Genomic DNA, 13,499 nt, shown 5'->3' with positions numbered 1-13,499 from the left:
AAAAAAGAGATGAATTAAAATGTGCTTATCTATTTGTTGCTGTGCAAATACAAAAATATAATCCTAACTAATATTATGAATGCGAAAGTAACTGTGTCTGTTATTCTTTCACGCCAAAACTACTGAACGGATTTGAAGGAAATTTGGTATACATATGCTCAGGGTATACCTGAGAAATAACATAGGCTACTTTTTATCCTGGAATTCCCACGGGAAAACTTTTTAAGGTGAAGCGAAGCTCGCGGCAACAGCTAGTACAGTATAAATATAAACGTTTAATAACACAAAAATTCTTCTTCTTTTTCTAGTGCCTCTCCACTACTGGAGGTTGGCGGTGAGCTCTGCATACACACAAAATGAAGTATTTATTTTATTAAATCACGATCTATGAATAATTAATTACTATTGCTATGATGGCCAGTCGTGTTGTGGTTCATCAGCGTAGCTCATGTCTGCCTACAGCGTTAGTTGGGCCCCCAACGTCCCCCACTTTTGGCTTAATACCTACATACCTTTTTTAATACACTACACTACATACGGTGCGCGGTGTAAGTTTAAAGTTTACACCATGATTTACACACATAAAAAAGGAGAGATGACAGTAATTACTACAGCATAGATTAGAATAGCTTAGAATTTTGGTTTTTGTCTTATTAGAAGCTAACTAGGTCTCTTCTTCGGCTTGAGGGCCCGTCTACCGCGCCTGCATGGCCAAGTCACTGAAGAAACTGCAGCTGGCAAATGTTAAGAACAATATTGGTTCCTGTTCCTTGCCTCGGTTGTCTGGCGGACTTTTATACCAATATTTATTTAGCGAAGGCTTCACTTATCCCGCTGCGGCTGCGCGGGGTGCAGCGGGCTCGTGGCGCTACGAGCCGCTACGAGCGCCAGTCGCCCGCCGCTACGCCGTGCTACGCCCGTAGTCCCTGCTACGCCGCGCCGGTCTACACTCGATTCTGGCATCGCGTAATGTTCGTTCGCGTGTGATTGGATAAACTCAGCCAAAGTGACACCTAAAGTGATAAACATTAACTTGACCACAGGTGAATTACTTAATTTTATATAAAAAAATATTATTATCTTATTTAGTTAGGTATTCAAGCTTTCTTTGTAGATTGGCGGCCCGAGGGAATGAAACTTTTTTTATCTGTATTACAGCCATTAGTCCGCTTCTTGTCGAAGTTGAACTGAGATTGAAATTGTTAATTATTCATCCGGTATCACGGCGTGTAAAGTATCTACCTGTTTAATATTATATTGAAATGGCAATATCTATTAAGGAAAAATGCTTTTTATAATGGAGAGACGGTAGGATTTTGAAAAACTTCTTTGTTATTAGATTTTAATTGGTGTGCTTATTTTTTTAGGGCGCAAACAATGCTTTACTAAATTTAATTAGGCTGTGCTTTTATTTGTTTTTAAATAGGAATGTAAATTGATGTAGTTTTCTAGGTACTTGCTGCAAGCTAAGCCTACATTGTTTATTAAAATATAATTAACAGGAATTTCTAGGGACAAAGAAATAAAGCTCAGCAATACTTGACATTCGTACAATGCAACATAACATAACACCAACACCCTCGCCAAAAATGAACACCCATTATTTACTTACCCAAACTAAAACAATCCATCAAAATGTAACAACGGTAAAAAAGTGTGGATTGTCCGTTTTCATGACCTTTTTGTTGAAAATTTCACTAGTTCACACAGAATGCGAAATGTCGGTCAACTCGAGTAAAATTTTTATACCGGATATGAAAAATTCCCGGTGCAAAAGTTTTGAGCATTGAAGAGAACGGATTCACCGCTCACAATACCGGTCGCATGCATGCGCCATATCTGCTGAAGAACCGATAGCCGGTGGGATTGGGATATTCACAAGTAGACCATTTACATCTGCAAACGTAGAGAGCAATTTACCTTTTTACATGCTGGGCTGATGGAGTACTTACCAAAAGTCAGAAGTGGTGAGGTGGGGAGAGAGATTACCAAAACTGGTTGCTAAAAAATTAGTTGGACTAGGTTTGTCACCGTGGTGAAAGGATACACACGCCTTTGGATTGCCCAGGGTGAGAGGCGCCTTGTTATCTTGTGTACAAGGTTTTTAAACAACAACATGTGTGTACACTTATCAATTGATGCAATTCGACATATTATTATTACTTTTCCTAAACCCTTTATTTAACAATGAACAATTGGCGGAATCAGTTGCACATCGAATAATTGTTATAAAAACGAACTTTGTATAATACTCGTAGTTGAATCTTGTATTTTTCCGAAATAAATACAACAATTAAATACCTAATCTAAGTGCAGCATACATATAAGTCACCCAGTAGTCAGAGAACGCTACTTGAATAATTAAAACAGACAATTCTAGGATTAAGTGATTAAGTATAGGGACACTCGTAACTCAGGCTTAAATTGTAACATATTACTTTTATGGCCCTCACTAAAAACGGATTTTACTTAACGACTTACAAATAATAGTTAGGGTGCGATATTTACTAGGATTTGCTCTGTGCTTCTGTAGAAGTACCTTTTTAAGTACCTTTAGGCACTTACATGATACTGGATCTTCGGCCTGCTTCATACATATAAAATTATTTGTAAAAAAACATCAGCTAGATACATTCATTTTTATTGAGTAGGCATTTGGAACTTGTAAAGTTTAGTTACACATATAAGGTTTGCGCAAAAAAAAGTAAATTATCTTAGCATTTCGACGGTGGGTGGGTGAAGTAACGTTTTTATCGTTTGTAAAGGAAAGGAGCTTACTGTCGCATCACTTTCGAGCAAACACGGTGACACTAGATCTATAAATGTTTGTTGAGAGCTATTGAGTGGATACAGTCACAATCCCGCGCAAATCTTCAGTCATTCCCAAGCTCTGGAAAATTCCGGGCCAGTGTGAAAAAGATTGTAAATTAAATTATGTAGCTACTATCTCTTCAAATAAGTAATTTTTTGTAAAAATTGTTTTTTTTTTGCCACAAAATGTACCTTTATTATGTAATGCTTTTGATGAACTTGGTTCTTTTTATTAGTGTGTCGGTGACAAACAAAGGATTGGCCAGCCAGATAAGCGTCACTAGCTGCCCAGGCTGCGCCGAATGTATTCATAGATATTATAAGGAAAATACATACTACAACGCGGACTCGGGTGTACCCTCTGAACTGATGTAGGTACGTCACTCTTGGAGGGTCCTTTCAAGAATGAACTCCGTTAAAGATACCAACACTGCCCAGAGTCTCCAGACGTGAAACTATGTATCAGTTTCGGAGTTATATTTAATTTAATAAGAGTTAAATTACCGATTTTATGACGTGGTGTAAATGAAAATCTCAATTGTATGTCCGGGACCACGATTACCACAAAGCTCGACATGGTTGAATGTTAAAATAACCAGGTCGTTAAATAGTTTCTGTCCAATTAATTTAATATTTAGTTTATTCATGGAATCGTAACAAGATATTATAATACTACTACGAACAAAACTTTCACAATAGACATACTCAACTCATTTCATATTCTCGTAATCACGTAATATCTTCATTATTTAGACGTAATATTAAATATAAAAGGTTATATAACAAGTATTATCTAATGTACTAACGCTCTCTGCTCCTAAAGTACTGTCTAATTAACCCTTAATTGCACTGACGCCCACAAACGTGCAAAAAAGAATTAAGTAAGTAAAAAGAATAAGCATAGGCACAGTTTGGGACAGTGACTTATGGGACGTCCGCCCCTCCCGTGCCCCTTGTTTAGAACGTTAGCTAAATTAATATTTCTTTTTTACTCGTAGCAGCATAAAACTCGGGGTCTTGAACAAAAAGAGTATTTTGGCAACAAGGAATTAATATTCTTACATAAATTACTAATATTTATCCGTAAGTATATAAGTATGAATAGTACAGATGTAAGAGAATGACAAAATAGAACCCCTTACACTGAGGCAATGTTCATAATAGTTTTTGAGTATCTAGCGCTGAAATTTGACTATGATTTCGCTAGGGTACGGTTAATTTTTTACCCGGTACATTGATTATCGGTAAATTGGTACCCGACGCCTATTTATATAAAAAATATAATGTAATAATAAAAGTTGTATACTTAAACGCGCATAAAAAATTACAATTCTTTTTTTTATTTACTGCTATTTCTTTCTTAAGCCAAATGCACTAATGGTGCTATATTGTGTAAGTAGGTAGGTAGCAGAATTAAATTCCCTTCGCTCTGGCGCGATGGCTGCGACGACGACTACAATTGGACGTATGTAACGTGCTTAAGTTGTCTAACTTGTCTGCATCTGGTTATCCTCATTTCATTCGTAATATGAAAAGTCGGTGAGACTTTGCGCCACATTCAGCATTATTCGAATTACTTGCTCGCATGGCGGTGAATGGTATTAGGTTTTACTTAGTTAGGATTCTCATTTTCATAAATTTATATCTTCACTGCGTAAAATTACTTACTGCTGGTTCAAATTGTTTAAATACGTAGCTTAGAGCAATGCAGCCCCATTAAATGATTGTGTTGTGTGATATCTACAAACCGTCTGACAAACGTGGAGATCTGGAGATTACAGCAATAACCCCCAATATTTGAGGAGGTCCTTGTTCTGCAGTGGTTTGTAAAGGGCAGTGCGTTCCTATAAATGTACAGTAATGATCAGTGATCTGATGTAAACAAACATTAATGAATTTGGAGTCCATATTAAAGAATGAGGTAGATAAGGAATAATTCCCTTTAATGCTATGTATATTGTAGGAGGAATCGCTACAGTACAATATTGAGGCTTACACTGTAAGGTATTAGATACTGTTACATTGTTATCCACTCTAAGGTGAGGTTCACTTTGTACTGGAATGTACATAGTTTGTGCAGCGATGTGAGGCTGGATCACATCGGCTTTGGATTCCGTGTGCGGATTTTTGGAGGAGTCGAGGTGGCGTCACGGATGAGGTCTCAGCTCGAGGTTCGAATCCTGCCATGTGCCAATGAATTCTTTAAAAATTATCAATTTAAGTAAGTACAATTTGTACCACGGACTCTGGTGAAGAAAACCATTGTGAGGAAACCTCGAGAGTCTTCCGAGAGAGAGAGATTTCCGAAGTGCATTGTATTCATTCAAACCAATTTCTAGGTAATTGTAATATGTCGAGTTTTAGCAGGATTGGCCCACTTCAAAATAGGTTTAAGGTAGATTGGGTATATATCGGAGGTTTACCGTATTGTTTGCTAACTTGCATGTTTGTTTGAAAGCCAACAACACTACTCGTACAATGTATACCTACGAGTAACGTGCAGGAGTATTTGATCGAAGGTAGAAACAGAAAATTCAGTTTGTAAACGTGAAGTTATCGGTGCACCTCTAGATTCTGTAGTCTCTGGTTTCCACAGAGAACCAGATTCATCCGGTTAAGTTGGAAGATTGCAGTGACGGCTGGGGATTCCTCTAACTTTGATGTAGTTTCAGATACAGATAGTTGCATAATGTAGTTGTTTGAAGTCAGCCATTGTGACTATTATATCATCATACGAACGTACAAACCATTGTTTCAGCTGTTTAGTATAAAGTTAAATTAAATCTGAAAGAAAATGGGGTTTACATGTTGGAATCAATAAAAAAACTTCTTAATTTTAAATTATATTTATGTACTTAACTTATGTACGTAACTCTTGTATTTACAGATACGGTTTCCTAAACCATCCGTTATTTCTATTAAAGCTAAAATTGGCATATTTATATGAAGTGCACGCTACAACGCGATTGTTACGAGGAAACTTATGAGCGGAATATCACGTTTCATATTAGAGGAGTCTGCTTTTCGCTTTCCGGCACTACACCTATTCAATGCGGAATTGTAAAGTGACGGCTCCACGATATAGTTTGAAACACATAGAAAATACCGCCAGCAGAAAAATATCGGTGTATTTTTTCGTGTATAAAAATACTGAAATTTTAGAATCCTATTTAAGATTTAATCTCGATTTAATTAGTCACCCTTATTCATTTAGAAATGCGCAAAGGCTGAAAAATATCGTTCAGATGCTGTTTTGTCACAAAAAACGTGATGCCTACCAGTCTACTATCAGTTATCGACCCAGATTTTAAAAATATATTCAATATATTTACATGAAAAAATATATACATAATAGTATAGGTATATAGAATGTTTAGATATTTTATTTACATATTCCTGGTAAAGAACAAAAGTGCATTGTAACCAGCGACGCGAAGCTCAGAGCGTCAGTCTTGCTGTATGTATTCCATTTATTTTAGTTCGTTAGCCAGCGCTCGCTGACGAATGCTACCGAACTTTGCTAACGAGCTGAAATGGCGGCGGACCGCGCTTCTATACAAATGTTACTCTTAATAACGATTACACACGCCGCCGCGCAGCAAAAATAAACAAAATTAAGTGTCGTGTGGCATTGTTTAGACTAAAACATTACAGCAGTGTTTATTTATCAACTTGCTTTTTGGGCAATAACAAGACATTAAAAATTACACTTGTTACTAGTATGCATGATTTTAACGTAAATAGGTGTAGCAAATTTGATATAAGTAATAGGCCGAACGAGAGTCATTCAAGGGCCCGTTCTGAACAAATTTTGTAAAAAAAATAATTAAAATTATTTTTCCCTTATCCATAGAAATTTTTATTTTGAAATCTCACTTGTATTTACAAATTTCATAGAACAAAAGGTTTTCAGAATTTTCTTTACATCCTTCGGCTTACTAAGAGTATAGGTAATACTTTTACAAAACCCTGTGTACAGTACATCCACAACTGGCAGATAAAAACACACGATACGGTGAAACAGTAAATGAGCGGTCAACGTTTACGAAAGAAAGGTTTGCAGGCGGTCGGGTCAGCAGAAAAGATAATGTAGGTACAGTGTGGGCACGGCTGATGGTGACACATCGCCGCCCGCCCTTTCACTGCCGCCCTCGCCTCTCACGGTGAATAATGACTGAAATTAATTTCGGCAGCGCGCTAACCTACCGAGTGGCTGCTTCATTACTGATGTGTATTTACTGTGGCGTCTTATATTTTTTAATCCCTACGAAAAAGATGTTCACTTATCTGTGTGTTTTTGTATTTGTATGTGGTAGCGTAGCTCCCAAACGGATGAACCGATTTTCCATTTGTTTTTTTCGGGTTATAGGTAACATTACCCCGAGTGTTCTTAGCCATATTTTATCAAAATCGGTGTAGCCTTTCAAAACTCATGCGACTTTTAGTGTTGAATATCGGGGGTTTTAACGTTGGTTAGGTTATTTTCTGCTGTTATGCTATGCTATAGGGCAAACTCAATGATTTCAAAAGGAAGGATAGGCCCTTCAGAACATTTTACTCAAACCTTCTTCATACAAGCAAAATAACTGTTATCTGTCATAATTTGTTTGAACTATGTCAGCGCCTAGCAACTATCTTGACGACGTAACCTTGTACGTGCGTTAATAATTTACCATCCCGGACATTCTTTTATTATTTGGAGGCGCCATATCAATAATTTAAGACAAATCCAACTACTAAAATTAAAACTGTTTTGGGCTGTAGACCTGTAGAGCGTCCCGTACAAATGAACTAAAAATCACGCTCCAAAACGTAAGTGTGTGCAACAAGAAAATGTTCTCGGAGGATAGTCAACAAAAAATGACGTCCGCACAAGGTTACAGCGCGCAGCCATTGTAGACTTTGGTAGTAAAATAATAATCACTTTATAATGTGTTTATTACTTAATTTAATGGTAATTACCGATGATACGATATTCGATGTTTCTTTTTGACCTTCGTATAATGGTCTTTGCAGCCTTTCACAACACAACTACATATTTATCACAAGATTCACAAGACCATCTCTCGGCCACAGACAACTGTCGACTGAGGAGCGTTGGCCCTAAAATTACGATTTTAGGGCCAACGCGCGGGTGCCATTTTTTTGAGTGGGAGGCCCTGTCCTTACGCTAGTAATATGTATGTCAATGGGCAAACTGTACCAAATTAAAGGAAGTGAGAGACTAGTTGTTATTCTGTGGTGGGAGGAAGGGTCAGGCGGTGCGGGGTTATTATAGAGTGTCGTTGACGACTTGCTTTCAAACCCGAGTTTCTAGTTAGATAATAACGATACCGACATGAACAAAGGTTTAAATGAATAAGTTACAGTGAGAAAATTACCAAATTACTCCTAAGCCGAAATAGCTTACTGACGACGTACAACAACTACAATATCGAACTACATTTAAATGTGCACCAGAGTATAACCAACTAAAATCATAATTATTTTGTTAAAATTTTCTATTAAATGTGTAAAAAAAATGGGACTATTTAGTGACGAAATTTTGTAAGTTGATCTGTTTATTTGCACGTAAGTGTACAAGCAAATGCTGGATAATGCTCATAACCCATGCAGTTATATAGGTGGAGAGAGATAAATAAATTCTAGTATTTTATTTTTTAAAGCATCTAAGTTTTCTGAGTTTTACGAGAAGGTATATATATATCTCTGAACGTATTAGACCAATGCTATTAACCTACATTGTTATGTATAGCTGAAGATATCCTTTTAGAAGTTTATGACTAGTTGTCACATAGACAATAGGATTTACAAGGGAGTTTTAATGTTTGTGTGTGCCGGCTTATAGATGGAAAACCTCTTTAATGGTATAATTTTAGTACCGTCCCCGATGCAAACAACCCCAGTCGTTAACCCGGAGCGATCACTCTAAAATGAGTCTTATGGCTAGGCCGGTTTAGGAGGGTCATTATATATTTTTCGGGCTTTTAAGCAGGGGTGGTTTTGGTTTATTAGGATGGAATCTCGTCTGGTGTTAATAAGATGTATTTTGGTTTGATAACTAGGAGATAGTAAATAAATCATAAAATGGTTCTCACCATTATCTAGGCATCGCCGGAAAATAAACAGTTGACTCAAGCGGGCATAACTAAAACAAAAGTATAAGTACATAGTATTAATGATTAAAAATTCATATGGAATTTTTAGCGAAAAACCTCTTTATGTAAATACGTTAGAAGAACATTATTTTAGCCGTAAGTCCTTGTACACTAATTACTTAGCTAAATAGGTTGTGCAATAAAACTATAAATATAATAAAATATGAACACTCAATGGAATTTTATTCATAAATTTTTGCATTAACTGCTGTACTGTCTAAACAAATCAGTGTTCAGCTAACTCTACAATCTCTACATTGTTATGTAAACTAATTGTCCCTGAATCCCGTCGTGTTTGCCATAATCATAATCATAAGACTACGCACAAACTCTGACTGTCTGCTTTAATTACTGTGTAGTCTTAGCATCATGATTAATCCATATCCGCCACAGGGCTATTGTACGACCTCACATCGTCTGAGCAATTCCAATGCACCACCGTGGCAATCGGCAAATGTATTGGCGATTAATATCATTAATTCCAGCCCGGATTACAAACAACAATAGCAATTTCGATACAAAGTCGTTCGTTGCTATAATAAATTCTTTAAAAGTCACCCGTCGCTTCCGCATTTCACATAAAATACTGACCAAGCTTGAATAATGAACAGCTCTATATACCCACATATAATATGCAGATACGAATATTACACGTAAAATGACGTGGCTTGCATCGTTTTTGTGTTTTAATAAAACGACCTGCCATTTATCAGGTGTTGTGCCGCCGAGTATGACTGTAAAAGGCATTTATTTTTCTCTGCTAGCACTGTTTTACATAATATGAATGAGCCAATATTAATCATGCACGGTAAGCATTATACATATACAGGATGTCCCACGGCGATGCTAAATGGAGGGGAGGATAGAGCATTATACTAAATATGTACAATTTTTATTATTCACACCAGTTCACCAGTCTTAATTTTTGCTTGTTTAAAACAATAAATATATAAATAAGCAGCAGGGAAATGTGACACACGAAAATTGGGCAATATTCAATTTGTAAAAAGTTTTGTCTGGTATAATAGCTCATATGCCTACACAAAACATTAAATCCATAGGTTGTTAATAATACTGGCTGTGGGGCGACAATTGAATGCTGGTTATCCGGACCTCCCTAGAAATACGCCAATAAGCCAATGTGTTTAATAAGTGGGTAAAAATGCACAGTTTTATCTGTGTAGAGTGTAATATAAGAGCGGGCGGTCGCTATCGAGAAATTTATCTTCTTGTCCCACGCATTATTCTATCTATTATTTATTTAATTAATCCAATTACTTATCTACATACTATAAGAAAAATACATCTGCATTAATACGTTAATCGGACTATGTAAATAGCGTCGAATGAAGCTGCTCACCTAGGTATGGACCGAACTTACTTACAGGTAAGTTCGTTTGATCATAAATTATGTCGCTCATTAGCTGATAATTTTAGTGCGTAGGGATGAGTAAAATTCAATGAAGACAATGCCTTGGTATGGTATGTATAAACTCATTTATATCAAGTAAAATTTATTTATTGGCTCGAAAAGTCTGTAAGATTACAGTGACCGGTGACCGTTGATGACGGATGTGACATTTTTATGGCTTTTGCAAAATGAAATCAGTTTTATGGACGAATAAATGAATTATTTAGACGAGATCAGCCGACCGTGTTAAAAATATGTGATGTGAAAGGGTGCCATCGCGAGTTTTTTTGTTTTGTTTATACGATTGTGTCAAATGTAACATTTAGCGTTGTCGTATTGCGTTAGAGTTGTTTTAAAGGAGAGTGAGTCATACTATCTCCTGATTTATGATTGTGCTCAAAATAAACCCTAAAACATTTACTTCCTTACTTTTTTTATAATTAAATGTTCACTTAGTGAACGTATTGTGGATACGCCGTCACGGGATTCTCGAATTTTTGACTAAGGACGACCAGGGAAAGTTTCTAGATAAAGCTTGTTTTATTAAAATTCGTAATTTGAGGTATACTCTTATATTTTGTAGTTGTAGGGCCATATCTACAAACTTCAAAGCGTACTGGTTGGGATATTTAGCAAAAAAAGTAATAGTTTAGAAAGTTAAGTTAAATTACGTGGTTATCAAGCCATTCTTATGTTTGTGTGAGTGAATTTTTACAGGTAAAGTTCTTCTTTTTACGAGAGAACGCAGACAGCGAACCTTACCTAATTAAGGTAGACGCTTTAACGGTCGCTACCTTCATTTCTGCGAGCAAATGTGTATGAAGGTAAACTTAGCCGCATGTTGTAAACATATTTTATCGTGTGCTTAGGAAACAGACCAAAACTGAGTTAGTAATGTCCATAACAGTAGATTCTGCAACCTGGAATGTAATTGTTATATCCAGAGACGAATTAGATTTTCGTAAAAGTTATGTGTAAAAGTTATGGATAAATTGTAACAACTATTATGCCTATGTATCCCAGAAATTAAGAACCTGTCAGAAAGATCTCCAGCATACTTAAACACCTGGCTACGGAAGCTCTGCAAGTTATAGACGCAGCCAAGTTAGGGTTTTACGTGCCTAATTTTCCTTCCGAAGGCTCCCCAAGGAGTTATAACACGGTACATGCCAGCACTAAATATAGCTGGCGCTCAACAAACGGCGCAGGTCAGATTACATCGCTTATCTTAATTGGAGACGGCACAATTCCTCCCGTGTTCGTACGAGCACCACGTCAAGTGGTCCAATTAACCGTTCGCTAAATTATTGTTTATTTTCACATGCGAAGTGTTTCTATTAATAATTGATAATTTGCGGTTGTTACGGTTGATTGAGTTGGTTATTGATGGGATGATGAGCGAGAGTAGTGCTTATTGCTTTGATGTATGGTGCTGACGTTTGCTGTCGTCGGCAATAAGTCTAGTGAATTATATATCAGAAATTAATTAGGTATAATGTAGATACTGACAAGTAAGCTAAAGTTACACTGGGGGTCATAATATCTGCCAAAGATTACGATCATAGAAACTTAGCGGGACATCTTCCGAAAACAAATAAAGTTTTGCGTATTGCGAAGAATAGGTGTCATAGCGCTCAAACCAAAAGGTATGCCTATGCCTAGGTTGTAATTTACATACAAACTACGTCCGAAACCCTCTAAACGTGTCGGAAAACATCCGTATATGCCAGATCTTACCACAAACCCTGCATGACTTCCACAAAATGAAGCACTTATGCCGTGTTTTCAGATCAAATATTGTCTTTCAGTCAAGTAACCTAATGGTATTTGTTCAACCAATTCGCTCGAAAGTTGACGATGAACACGAGAATTATTAAACCGCCTTTTGTAGGCTTCATTCTGCTGAATGTCGTAATGAAATTTAATGGAAGATGCGACTTTATAATACACAGTCACTGTCTCGAGGGGACAATGGAGTTATGGTGCTGAATATAATATGCAGTAAGCAGTAAGGAAGGGACTGCGGTGGAAATGTGTTACGTTTTATGAACTTTTTGGGCGATCCTCCCGCGTTATCAGCTCGAGGCAGTGATAAGTCGTGATGACGTCATTTCGGCACTCCCATTCAGGGAGAAATGCAGAGTTGTTACGAGTAAAAATTACTGTTTGGAGACATGGATTATAAAAAATATCATCACATAAAAAATATCAAAAAAGGCACCTATGGTATTTAATATGTTACTTGCATAGTCAGATATCAGAAATCGTTGTTGTACCTATATTCTAGGTAAACTTTACAAACTCCCTTTTCCTAATTATGAAATTACAAGCGAAATCTCGCTAATGTAAGGATTGGCACATAATTAATTTAATTATCAGTTACAGTTACTGCGGCATCAGCAGCACACACACACACACACTCCCACACACACACACACACACACACACACGCGCAGTTACTAATTTGAGTATTAGCAACAAACAGCTTGATTATGTTTGAGCGTCAAACTTCGCTCATCTGCCGCGTCCCGATGAGGTTCACCGTCACGGAGCTCGCGAGAATTAGCCAAATGAGAAATTTTCACGATTGAGAAAATTTTATAATTTATTTTACTCGTGACATAAATCATTATCGTTATCGAGATTGGAAACCTGTTTGAAGTCGGTTATTAATGGTTATGTAGAGCTTGATCGAAAGTGGAATGACTAAAACAAATGACTGTCATTCCTTGCGAGTAATGAAATCTTGAAAGAAATCGTTTACGTTTAACGTTTGAGATTCATTTCGGGGCGCGCGACGTATGGCGCGTGTGAGAGGGACGCAACAGGCGAACACAAGTTGTCTGGGCGTAGCTTGGGGCTCTGTTTCGCTTTTCACTCCATATTCTCCAAGTGAAATGCAAGACAACTCGTTATGTAACAATTTGATGCGGCGCCCGCCTCCGTCCGCTACTTCGCGGATAAATTTGATTTCACTCCAACTTCTTTCTTCCAAAACAAACATTGTTAGAGGTAAGTGCCCATCTCTAGATTGAATAAAACTTGTCGCGTCTGTAACAATACTAATATGAAATTCTGAAAGTTTTGAGTAAAAATTGAGAGTGCTCCTGCCGGGGTTC

Source organism: Plutella xylostella, chromosome 13, assembly GCF_932276165.1.
Source record: "Plutella xylostella chromosome 13, ilPluXylo3.1, whole genome shotgun sequence".
NCBI lineage: Eukaryota > Metazoa > Arthropoda > Insecta > Lepidoptera > Plutellidae > Plutella > Plutella xylostella.
This window is presented reverse-complemented; position numbering follows the sequence as displayed.